General features: G+C 43.8%; 1 pseudogene; it reads right to left on the bottom strand.

Moving 5' to 3' along the window:
* Positions 1–580: 580 nt before the first annotated feature.
* Positions 581–13810, bottom strand: part of LOC124973616 (SH3 domain-binding protein 5-like) — an 84585-nt pseudogene continuing 71355 nt past the window's right edge.

Raw genomic sequence — 13810 nt, 5'->3', positions numbered from 1 at the left:
CTTCCCCACACTCATATTCACCTTCCCTCACACAAAAGAGTGCAGTTCATGGCAGTCTTTATAGAAAATGGTTTTGATGAATGTCCCAGCATGCACACTATAAAAAAAAAAAATCACCTCTGAACACCAGAGGTAATGGACATGGATTGTGTTCTTGTATTTCATTTTAAGCCTTCACTAGGTCAAAAATGTGTGTTCTGAGTATTTAGATTTTTTAAAAAATTTAGATGCTCTGGGACATAATGGGAGAGAACATCTTGCTGTCCCCAAACTGGGGTAATAAGGGAAAGAGATGCAAGTTGGCACTCCCAGTTTCATCAAGCTTCCAGCCCTCTTCCTGGCTAGGTTCTTTCACAGAAGTTAATTATTTCTTCCTCATAACTGTTACAGGGACTGCTCTGCAAAGGCTGTGACCCTGGTCACAGTCCACCTGCAACAACCCTGCTCTGTAAACCCATCCCAAGAGCTCTTACCAGATGGAAATCCTTCAGCCCTCAAGGTCACTGAAACTTCATTAGTGTAGTTTAGAGTAGATGTTTAAGATTTGGCATATATTATTTAATATATTATTAGCACAACATTATCCAGTTTTCATGTATAAATATTGATTTGAACATGGACCAGGACCCTGGATGCCACCATTTTTTAGGTTAGCAACAATCCCATCTCTTTCCTTGGAGACCTGAAGGGAGAGATGCTTCACCTGGTCTCCAAGGCCTGGCTCTCAGTAGTGGTGTCACTTTGACTCTTGGCCCTGCTACCACCACCACTCCAGTTGCTGAGACCTCGATTGTTGTTGGCTTTGCACTGGTTTTTTTCTCTGCCCCTTCTGCCCTGTCTCCTCATTCTCCCTGACATTCAGGGAAGGAGGCCCTGCTGCATTCACTTCAAGGACCCAGCGCTGGGAACATCTTCCCAAACTCTGACAGGGACACTGGGTTGGACAGATCCAGGCTGCCAGATCCTTTGACTGCAGGGAACTGGTTGGATATCTCAGATGGGTTCAGTGGTCCTGAACTAAACCTGACTCAAACTGTTTTTGAGTCATCTTCAAACATAAAGTTACTACAGAAACAGCATCCAGCTCAGGCTGGTTCCCCACCTGGTCCTCCAATGACCTGCTACTGTCCTTGGTGACCACCACAGCCCCCAGACCCCTTGGCAGTGAAGCACAGCTGAGGCTGCTGAAGGATCTCATCAGAGATCCTCCCCAAGTTTTTCAGGGCTGCCTAGTACTCGCCCTTTGCCAGCGTCAGTGTGGCTTGCAGATCATCCCAGTCTTCTTCAGCTGCTCAAGCTGCAGACAGTACTTTCCTTGAGTTCAAAACAAGCTCTGGACCTGTTGATGGCCCTCTTGAGTTTCTTCTCCAGCTGTCACATGTCACCTATGGCGGCATTGTACCTGGAACCTGGCTGCAGCCTCCTTAAGAACCAGCTTGCTGCTCCTCTTGGTCTGCCCCACTTCCAGACTCTACATCTCCTGCCAGGTCAACTGCAGCCTGTCATCCTCCAGCAGCTGGTGGTCACTTTGACAGCACAGAGCATGTCTGTGGCCCTCTGGAAATCCTGAGTGGCTTTCTGAGCCTGCCACAGCCATGCCCCACTCCATGCCTCCCAGTAGGGCTTCCAGTCCTCCAAGGCTTTGCTAATTTTTCCTACCAGTTCATCCAGTTTCACTGTTGCCTCAACCAGAACCAACAGGAACTTGTGATGAGCATTCTCAGGTTCAATCTCCTGTCTGTTGATAGCATCTGTGGATTGATTTAACTTCTCCAGTTCTCCCTGTATCCAGGGGCCTATCTCTTCCCCTGCCACTCCCCACCATCTCTTCACAAGCCCAGCAAGATCAGGGAATGGCTGTGGCTGGCAGCAGGGAGGTGCCCCTGGCCAATTGACTTGGGATTTTTTTGACTTTACATTGATGCAGAAATGACTTGGGATATTTTGACTTTACAATGATGCAGAAATTACAATAATGCATTCAGTAAAAACCATATTTTGAGTTTGCATCTTTTCCTGGACCCATTATAAATAGTACAATGTTCTCTTATGATGCTAGACTGTAGCTGGAGCCCTGCTCCCAGCCAGACTCAGGATCAGGAGAAGAAACATTTGACCCTCTACAGTGGGCTGTGGCCCTCTACACTGGACTGTGACTCTACAGTAGGCTGTGACCCTCTGCAGTGGGCTGTGCTGCAGAGCGAGGATGTGTGGTAGGTTTGCTGCATTAGTGCATTTTTGACTTTTAGTGTTTTCTGATGGGTTTATTACAATGTAGCCCCATGTAGGTGGAGAAGTATAAGACCAGGCAGGGTCTAGGGTCAACAACATGCAATAGTGTCGTATTCCATTGACAGCAGTAGCAGAGATGTCAGTCATTTGGGATGGAGAGAACTGTTGTTCTAGTGTTTCTTTCTGAACCATGTGACCTTGAGGTGTCTCCCTGAATAGAGAGTCCCTCTCCACCTTATTGGTTTAGGACAGGGCTGATGAACTTGCTCAGAGCAATAGAATTCAGTGGAGGTTGGGATACCAGCAACCGCCAGAACTGGCCTTGCCTGCCATGCTCTTCCTTTTGTGCTTCTGTTATTTTCCAACAGAAGAATGTGCTCTGATGGATCCAGAAAAAGGAGACCCATGGGGGAAATCTGAACCCAACTTGAAGCCTGGACCAAGTTTAGCCAAGACCAGAAGAACAAAGTCACAAATGTTTGTTCTAGTAGTCACTGAAATATTGAGGGTGTTGGCTACCCCATGAAACTGACAATACATCCCTCTGGGTTAAAGGGAACAAGAAGAGGTATGTTCCTGGACTTGGACTGTCTGACAGGAGTGGTGACATCAGCATAAGAAGTTCAGCCTTATTCCCCCACTTTCCTATTCTCCCTTGCAGGTGACGGACTCTCTGGCTGATCCCAATTAGAAGTCAAGAGCGAGTAAGGCACTGACCGAGTCAGGAAAGGTCAGCACTGACCTTCAGGGCCTCAGGTAGGATGCAGTGGTGTGGCCAGAGGGTACAGAAGGGCAAATGGAATTTACCCAAGCACGATTAAAAAGGAAGACAGAAACACAAGGCTCTTGGGCCAGTGACACCCCTTTGGATATGTTCTTCCCAAACATTTCCTCAGTGTTCCTGGTTTTATCTTGTTCTGCCTGTGCTTGGGAATATTTGTGAGAAATGAAGTTCAGTGGAGTTAGCCAGCATGGCCTCCTTGAACACTCCTATAATTATTTTGTAAGTAAATCACAGATTTTTTTTTTAAAACTTCAGTGGAATACATGATGCTTGTTACAGACTGAATATGTGTCCTCCCACAAAACTCATATTTGGAAGCCCTAATTCCCTGCTGGTGGGTCTAGGAGGTGTGGGGCCCTTGGGAAGTGATTAGGTCATGAGGGTAGGGTCTTCATGAGCAGGATTTGTTCCCTTGGAAAAGAAACCATAGACAGCTCTCTAGCCCTCTTTCCACCATAGGAAGATGCAAGGAGAAACAGGGAGTCTGCAACCCAAAACAGGGACTTCCCCAGAATCCATATCCCAGCATCTTGATGGTGGACCCCCAGGTTGCAAAACTCTGAGAAATAAATTCCTGTTGTTAGTGGCTGCCCAGTTTATTGTACCTTGTGGGAGTCTGAACCCAAGTAAGACAGTGCTGATCCATACTTTATCCCTATATGTAAATCCACACAATCCCCTGGGCACATAAATTGAAAATTAACTGATATTCCTTTTCACATAAAAAACAAACATTTCTCATGCCAACCAAAAGATCTAGATCATTAATTTTTATGTCTACAAAAGGATTTTCTGAGTATGAATGCTCTGTAACTTACATGATCTTCTTTTACTGAATATTTGGGTAGATTACAATTGTGCTTTTAAGGATAAATTTTGCTTCTTAACATTCTTCATTTCCTTAAGATGTAATCCCACTAGTGTCTGGTTTAAAATGGTATTAGAATAAGTGGTGGTGATGATAAGCAATGCATTAACTTGGTTAGGAGTCACACATGTTAGTATATACATAGACCCCATCTCAAAACTACACATTGCAATCCATCGCACCATGGGCATGCCTGGAGGAGAATGGAGAGGTGCAGGTGGTGAGGGCCTGAAAAGAGGGATGGGTGAATGACAGAAGCTGAATGGGTGCTATTTCTTGGTAGATTCTTTGGACATGGATTGAGTCCTAGGGGACATGATAGGAATGGTCAGAAGTTGATGATCTCTTGATCATTTTGTCAGTATGACAATTAATGACACTCAGTCTCAAGCAGAGCTGCTCCTGGACCCTGACAGGAAAGTATAATACAGAGCAGGGGAGGGAAAAAGCTCTTCTCACATGCAGCAAGCAGGAATGCTCTGGAAATGAGTCTAAACAAATAAAGTTTTGTTACACCATATAAATCTGGATGCTGACATTAGGGGACTGTATTATGACTTACAAGGAACTTAGGCGCATTTTTTGTTATAGGGCTCTTCCTCCACAAATATATTAAGATTATATTTTATAAGTATGCTGGTGTGAGGAAGAATATATTGAAATTATATGTGAATATAATCCAGAGGTGGAATCAATGGATCATACTATTATATTTTCAATTTTTTGAGGAACCTGCATACTATTATTTGCAAGGGCTGCAACAACTCACTTCCCACCAAAAGTATACAGAGAATGGCCTGGGAGGCCAGGCAGTGTGTGGCAAGGTTGGAGCCCCTGCAAGATAGCCCCCTTCCAGGGAGATGTGTGGCACTGTGGGAGTGAAGCTGAAGCTTCAGTGAAACTCCAGGAAGGCAGAGATGCTGTGACAGGTACGACTGCTGAGGGAAAGTACAGGTAGCATGTAACACCTGCCCAAGATAGTGACCATGTGGACTGCAACCAGCAAGACTGTATAGGCAGGACTGCCTGGGCCCTTGGATCCCACATTCACGTATCATAGTGAGCCTGGGTACTGAATGCTCCAAAACTCTAAGCCAAAATAAACCTTTCCTCTTTATACATTGATAATCTCAGAAATTTTGTTATACTAATAAAAAAATGGCCAAACACCTCACTATCCCTCTCCCCTTTAGCCTCAAGGAACCCAATTCTAGAGAGTAAAGAATTCTCTCCATTCTTCTGGTCAGGAGACCCGTCTATATCCATCTCCCTTTCCTCAGATTGCCTACTGATCTTAAGTTTAAGAGAAGAAGAAAGATCTCTTGAGGAGGCAGAGAAGAGCACAAGTTTTGACAGAATCTTATGCACTGATAAGGTCACAATTTATTTCAGGCATTTGGGATCAAAGGGTAGCTTTCAGCTCATGTGTGGATACAGGATGGAGTGGGCCTTGCATGCTCCACACAGTCCTAAGAAAGCAGTAACCAAATGAACCCCTCAGATGAAATTCAAGTCCAATGTCCTGATCATGGTTGTTCATGAAATCGCACTGGCCAGATTCTTGCCCAATCACCATTAGTACCCCTTATTGTATAGACCAAGCATCAGCACATCTGTTGGGGAAGCTCATGTTTAGCAACACTATGTATGCAAACTAGGGCTGCCACCATATGCTTCAGAGAAGGCAGCTCTTCTGATAAAATGGAGGTGAGAAGAAAACAAGGACACATCATTCTTTCCAGGGTTTCCTTTATTCTTACACACACAGAAGAAATTTATTTCAAGGATCCTGTGACACACTGACCATCAGGCCACACCTTGAGCAGCTAGGAAGCCTCCAACAGTGCTCTGACAGGTCCTCAGCCTTACCTGAGCAGAAGGGAAGATGCTCAAGAGGTTAAATCACAGGGGATGCAGCCAACATGCTCCTGGTGCTCTGGCCATGGTGCTGACATGCAGAGAAACAGTCTCCTGAAGATAGTGATTCACAGTCCTAAAAAATGGCTTCAAAAATTGTAACTTTATTTTAAAAATGAGATCTGGAACATTCAGTCTTTGGTTTTGGGTGATTAGCTTATTTCACTTAACATCATATTCTCCAATTGCCATAACTTCATTCTTTAAGGCTGATTAATATTCCATCATATGTATATAGACCACATTTTCTTTATCAATTCATCTTTTCAAGGGCACCTAAGCTGATTCCACAGGTTAGCTATTGTGAGTCGAGCTGCCATAGACATTAAAACTGATACATATAATCAAATCAACTTTGTGGTTTTATATATCAGTTTTTAAAAAGCCATTTTTCAAAGAAAATGGGAGCTGTGGGTAAGTAATATGTCATTTGATATAACAACTGAGCATTAGTGGTATCTGCAAGGGGTCCTGGAGTCAATACTCCATGGATACTCAGGGAGAACTATGTATTTATTATCTTATTGGTTTGTTCTCTCTGGACTACTGTGACTAACAGAGACACACAGACATGGGGGCAGTTTCCTAATTGTCCTCCAAAGGGTTCTTACCTCTTGGTGTTCACACCATGTGCAATCTCCTGTCACGCTGAAATGGGATTGGCATGTGTGACCAGAACAGAATGGCAGGATTATTGTGCAGCACTTCCTAGATCAGGTTGTAGCAGTGTTTTCATTTTAGTTGTTTCTTGGCACTCAGCTGAAAGATCTCCATCTGTGGATCAGGAACTAGGAAGAGCAGGATATGGAATCTGTACCTAAGGTTTCTAGGTAATTGTTATTATTACAATTATTATGTGTTCAAGTTGGAGATCTGTCGAAACAAGCTAGTCACATTATCCTCAACAGTTTTTCTGTGATCAGAACAGCAGTAAACTGCCTGATATTTGAGGGTTGGCTGTCAAACTGTGAGGCCCAGAGTCAGGTTTATGGCAGGTACCTCTGACCTATCCATAAAAATGGATGCATCACATTTTTTAGACTTAATTCAATTTTTCCCCCTTGGGCCACTGTCAGTCCTCTGACCTTGTCAGGCATCAGAATCATCAGAGGGGCTCCACAAATACAGGTGTCTGGGCTTCGCCTGAGGCCAGTTTTTAAAGCAGGAGCTCTGCAGACTGAGTACTGAGAGTGGTTTGCATTACAAGTACAAATTTTTTTGTGTGTATAGTTGATATAATGTTGGTATGTATTTGACACATGAATATGAGTCATATTTAGTCATCTGCCATTTGTTTCTGTGTATTCCTACTTTTTCCATCTTGAATGGCACTTTTGCTCCCACTATCCCTTCCCCTCCTGTTTTTTTTTTTCTTTTCTTTTTTTTTTTGAGCTGACAGAGGAGAACGGCTATGGGTTGGTTGGTTGTTAATTCAGAAGAGTGATAATCAGAATTGTGTGACATATGGGGCTGTTGAGAGAGATAATGTAGACCGATTTCCTATTGGATTCCATATTGAGTTAATCATCCATCCATGCATCCATTTATTCTCTCTAAACATATTAATGGAGTACCTATGGCTTTCCAAGAACCATTGTATCTAAGTACTGTGAGAGAACAGACCAGGTTCCCTCCCAGGTGACCCTCACAACCTAAAGGTGAAAGACTGATGATATATATAGATATGGAAATGATGTGGTTCCCAGGGATGACTCTATCTCATGACCTGAAATACCAGTGGGCAGCAAAACTATACCATTTTCTAAAAGGCATTAAGGAAGACCCACTGGAGAGTGTCCAAGGTATCATAGGGTATAGGTACTTGCTGAAGGATGCAGACCAGTTGTGATTAATGCAGGTTCTGGCAACACATACTGAGAACTGGCTCCATCTGAGCCCTGGGTTGGACAATTGGATGGATGCTACAATGGACACCATGATGTCTGGGAGCAGCTCACCCAGTCTAATGCACTAGCATTTCTCTTTCTCTCCTCCTTCTCTTCCCAATTCCATCTTTCTGGTGTACTATCCACCAGATGAATTGGAATCCTAAATTAGGACAGTCATTGAGAAATGTCACTACCCAGCAGACTCCTAAAGCTGGTTTCCATGACTAGCTCTCAGCAGCAACTTGACACCATAGGCATCTTCCTTGTAATAACTTATGAGCTAAGGACTTTTCTGGAAAAATCAGAAAGAGGACTCCAAAACTTGGAGGAAGAAAACCAATGTCTAAATTTAATAGATCCCCAAATTAACAGGATACCCATAATTGATTGCACTTTGCAATCCAATGCAACAATTCTGAAGTCGATTTGAAGAAGAGGAGTTAGGTTTTTCTAGTTTTTAGAATATGTTCAAGATATGATAAATAGAACAATGTGTTATGGGTGTACCATGGGCAGTGCACAGATGACATTACAATTAGATCTGACAGTGCAAGTGGTTTTCTATAGGACATGGATGGAATCTCAAAGCGATAATATAAAGATTATTTTTAAAAAATAACAAATACTGGAGAGGACTTGGAGAAAAGGGAATTCATACTGTAGGCAGGAATGTAAATTAGCATTGTGGAAAACAATATGTTGATTCTTCAAAAAACTAAAAATAGAGCCACCATATGATCCAGCAATCCAACTACTAAAAGTATATATCCAAAGGAGAGGGACTTGTCATACCAAAAAAATACTTGCACACACGTTAATTGCAGGACTACTGATAACAGATAAACGGGGCATGCACCCAGATGCCCTGAAGTGGCTGAATGGATCAATAATATGTAATATATATACACAATGAACTATTATTCAGTCATGAAAAAATGAAATTCTGTCATTTTCATTAAAATGGGTGGAACTGGAGATGATTTTGCTAAGTGTAATAAGCCAGACACTGAGAGAGAAATGCCACACATTCTCAGTCATTTGTGGAAACTAATGAGTCAGTATCACAGAAGAACAAAATGGAAGCATGGTACCAGAGACTGGGAAGAGCAGGAGATGGGAGGATCCAGAGAAGTTGATGTAGGGGGTCCCAAAACACAGGAAGGATTAGTTCTGTTTATTCTTTAACACAGTAGGGTAATTTTAGGTTAAAACAATCTGATATACTTAAAAATGAGTAGAACAACACACAATTCCTAACACAGAAAAAGTAATGGTTGAAGAGATGGTGTTGTACAACTACTCAATACCAGGCAGCCTCAAGAAGGCACACTGCTACAGGGAGACCTGGCGTGCCTTTATTTGAAGGGTGGGTGGACAGCCCATGCAGTGAGAAGTCCTACTTATCCTATATGCAGGATTAAAACAAAGCCAGCAGGATGCCAAGTGTGATATCAGGGGTTATATATGAAAACAGATGCTTCATTGTTCCTGACTTATATCTTATTCATTGCTTCCTGCATATCTGAGTGAGTGATCCTGACAATCCATTTTTCCTACTGATGGAAGTGGGTATTACCCTAATTATTATACATTCTGCATAGGTACTGAATTACCACAATGTACCACATAGAGATACACAAATACTGTGTCTCAATAAAAGATAAATAAAATGCTTGTCTTAATAATGTGTCTCTGGGGTGTGTGTGTGTGTGTGTGTCTGTCTGTCAAGGATTTAAATGCACAACAATGCAACTATAATATTAAAAGAAAGAATTGGTGGTTTTTAAAAAAGTAGCAATGCCAAAGAATGGCAGAAACCTGGAAACAATGAAGACTGATACTACTTATTTATTTATTTATTTATTTATTTATTTATTTATTTTCAGATTTAAGTGCTGCAAAATACTCAAAAGCTTACAAATCACAAGTGAATCCACTCACAGGGATCAGTACCAAGGAGTGGATTTGGGATGTCTTCATTTGAATCCAAGGTGACAGCAACTGAATTTACTCAAGTTGGCCACTGCAGGGATTTGGTTAAAAGTTCTTCAGTGCTAAGGGCTAAGATTCTGGGGTCCAAGTACATATCGCTTCATAACAACAGCTGGCAGGTAAATCTGGGGATGCTTAATAGGTGGGGCAGGAAAGCAGGTAGATTCGACCCTTCTTCCATCCCACTAGACTTAGCATCTCAGAGTCGACCAGCTGCAGCCCCACTGCCGGCTTCATTTGGAGGTGCTCTGAAAAGGCTGGTCCAGCAGGATTGAAAGTGAAATGGGGCAAGTAAGCAAGGGTCAACGGTTGACCTGCTGAGTGGTGCATCTCACGGGGAGGCCAGGTAGGTCCTCCCATTTCCCTCAGTCATTTCTCTGACCACTGCCTGGAATAGGCTGTCCCTGCAAAGGTGGAGAGCCAAATTTGCACCCCTCTTGGAATGGAGTTTTTTGCCTCCCACTCAACCGAGAGTCACGATGCTCAAGTGCTGTGGGTTCAGGGAATGGGACCTGGGTGGATTGGCATAGCTCGCAGAACCCAGGTGAGTTGCAGGGTGAGGCCCAGAGGGCCAGGAGAGAGGATGCCTAGGCACAGGGACTACTCAGGGTGCAGCAGCTCAGGTGTATGTGTGGGATGCATTAGGGGTACAGGACATGTTGTGCTATGCAAATGTGCAGTAGGTGGGAAGAACCTGGTACTTACTAGTAGGAACAAGCCTACTAAGCAGCACTGTTTTAGGAGTCTAAATGAGAAAAAGGATACTGCTGATTTTCTAATTTTTTTTTCTTATCTGGGATTGAACCCAGAGGAATTTAACTATTGAACCACATCCCCAATCCTCCTTTTTTTTTTTAATTTGAGACAGTGTCTTACTAAATTACTTAGGGCCTCCTAAATTGCTGAGGCTAGCTTTGAACTTGTGATCCTCCTGCCTCAGACTCCTGAGCTGCTGGGGTCACAGATATGTGCCACTGTGCCTGGTTTGATTCTTAAATTTCTAGCAATATTTTACCAGGTACCCTGTCACTTCTCTGCCAACTCAGGAGCAATTCATCTTATTGGTGTGATTGGAAAACGTGTGTAGTTAGTAACTAACCCCAGGCCTCATTTTACCTAACAGTTTTTTTTTTTTTTTTTTTTTTTTTTTTTTAGTTACCAGGAGACTTCACAAAGTTATCTGATACAATCATGTTCTTTAAGGGTTTCTGTCCTTCAGGGTCATTGCCTTGAGTACCACCATGACTGGCAGGGCCAGAATGTGAGCTTGAGGTAGAGTGCAGCATCAGCACATCCCCCAGCTGAGGCACCTGGAGCTGGTGCAGTGAACCCTGTTAATGTTGAAGGTTTCCTTGATGCAAAAGATCTGTGCTCCAGGCTAAAAAAGAAAGCCTGTGCTTGTGCCACTATAGTCCAGTACAGCATTCTCTCATGCTGAGCACTGACAGATTTCTAAGAAAAGTCAGGTTTCATGGAGGGGATGGGGAGCCGGTATTCACGTGGACATACTGCTGCTTCCCTGCCTGGTTTTCTATATAGGCAAATTGGGTTTTTCCCTTTACCCTAGAGCGATCCCAAAGACTTCTAAATTTCTTGACTTTAACCAAGGACTCCTCTTAGGAAGTGACTTGGAAATAGCAACTTCATTAAAGTCCTTAACAACCTGAAGCAGACAATTTCCAGTGTTGTTTAGTACATGATATTCCTGCTACGTGGGTAGGCTGTTTTCTTTTAGTGCATATGGGTTTTGCACTGGTGAAGCAGAACCCTAAACTATTGATGGAGCCCAGCTTGGTGTCAAGGTACTACTTGGCCTCTCCATTCTGCTATTACTCCTCTCCTTCTCAAGACTCGCCCACCTCAAGACTCACCATCTCCCCTCTAGTCCTAAATTCAAGACTTTGACATTGATGCCTAAAGATCATTGAGACAGCATTGACCCCAATGTCAATGACTTCCTCACCTTTTCTCTTCACCCAGGAGCATCAAAACCCCTGATTTCAGTCCCTTACCCAAGATCCCAGGCACTAGCTCTGCTTACATCAGGGATCCTCAGAAGTCCTGGATCCCAGGCATCACTGCTGCAGTTCCCCCCTCAACCACACATGGCAGCAGGATTTTGCTCAACTGAATAATTTGCATACAAATGAGGGTCCTTCCATTCAGCAGATCATCTGCCCCAACAGTACTGCCATCAGTGCCCCCTTCCCACTGCAGAATCGTCTCTACTCTCACCCCCACTTCTCTCTTCTTCTGGCACTCTCCAGGGTTCTACTGAGACTACTCTTAGGCTCCATGGTGCCCTACACCTTGCTGAATCCACAGATTGGTTCTCTGTCCTCCCCGCACTTGCCCTCCTTGATGAACTCCCTCTGGTTACCACACACACACTTCTTTCCTCCATCACGGCCACCCCTGCTAAACTGTTCTTTGCTGGCTTCTACTTGGTCTCATGGCATGCCTTTGGGCCTCCTCTCTTTAGACTCTTTGATGTTAGCCAGTGTCATGGCTTGAAATATCTGGGTCATGCACAGGTGCTTATATCTAGTTCTCCAGTTAAAATCTCTCCTGCACTATGGGACACTCTCTCAGATATCCAGGGACACTTCACATTCCCAAATTACCCTCCCAAATATGTCATTTCCATTTCATTCAAAGGAGTTCCATTCATCCATTTGCTCAGGCTGACATCTTTGGATTTCCTACACTCTATGGCAAATCCTCCAACAAATGAGCAGGAAATACTGTCTCTCACCCCCACCAAAAGTTGGGAGTGGAAAGCTATCCAGTATCTGCCAACTTCTCAGCACCTCTATCCCTCCATCTGGTCCAAGATACTGACATCCCTCCCTGGACAGTGCAGTGGCCTGACTGGTCTTCCTATCTCTGCCCTTGTGTCCCACTCCATCTGCTCCTAACAAGGACCCAGGCAAACCAGTTCCTGCAGCGCCTCTGCCCAATACCCTGGAAGGACTCCCACATTCAAGGTAAAAGGTGAGTTCCTTCAAACGGCCTCCTTTCTTTTACCCCACTATCTTCTCCTGTGTCTCCCCTTGCTCACCATTCCAGCCACACTGGCTCTTCATTCCTTCTTGGACATTCCGTCCTGTGCTTGCTGGGAACTCTGCCTTCCCACCTCCACCTGTGGCTCATGGGGCTTTGCTCATTCACTCACCTCCTTTAAGTTCGATTCTGTGTCAGTGTCCCCTGAGGTTCTCCATTGCTTCCCATTAGTTGGTACAGCCTTCCCCTTTCCAACCAGCTTCCCAGTGCCCCCCATTCTCTGTTTTGCTCTACTTTTTCATTTCATAGCAACTGTAAGGTATAATAAAAATTTTCATTCAACATTCACTTCTTACTGAAATGTGAGCTGTTCCAGTGAAGCAGCTTTTAGATCCCGAGCATATCATCTGCATGATGAATGAACACCCAAGGCAACACTACTTTTATTTCTATCTCCAAATTCCTGCAGGCCCCACAGGTTTCTGGAATGCAACTCACCCCCAGCTACCATGAGAGGAAGTCCAAGCAGCTGTACCCGAGCAGCCAAGGTGTATAGGAGGGGGTCCAGGTTCCAGATGAGATGAGGGAAGAGGGCACGGGAGAATTGTCAGTGGAAGCTAAACACAACAACAGAAAACCTCCTCAATATTCCATGATGCTGGCAGGAGGGGGAGCGTGTGCAGTTTGCAACTTTCTCCCTTCCTGCAGTGAGTGATTTGACTATCAGTGATTTATTTGCCTCACATTTTAAAAGCTAATGAAAAAGAAATGGAGTTCAGCCAACTCAATATTCTTCTTAAAGTCATATAATGCATTTGTACAGATAACCTTAAGTTAGCCAGCAGTACTGGGAACATGATTCCCTTGGCTATTTAAATTGCTGCACTGAGAAGACTGAGCAGCCCCTTGACCATCTGGGTGTTTTCCTACCTTGCAGCATCCTCAGAGTTGACAGTTTTTCTCATTATACAGGTGAGCCCTCAGGCTCAGCTGTCATCATTTGCCAAGGACGTGGCCTTATGCAATCAAAATTCAGATTCCATCCTCTGCTGTGTCTCACAGCAAAATAATGTGTGATGGGAATATCAAATAAGAAATGTAGAGAAATATTTTAATATACTGATA

This window comes from Sciurus carolinensis, unplaced genomic scaffold, assembly GCF_902686445.1.
Source record: "Sciurus carolinensis unplaced genomic scaffold, mSciCar1.2, whole genome shotgun sequence".
Lineage (NCBI taxonomy): Eukaryota > Metazoa > Chordata > Mammalia > Rodentia > Sciuridae > Sciurus > Sciurus carolinensis.
The sequence above is the reverse complement of the archived record's forward strand: the minus strand, read 5'-3'. Positions and strand labels throughout refer to the sequence as shown.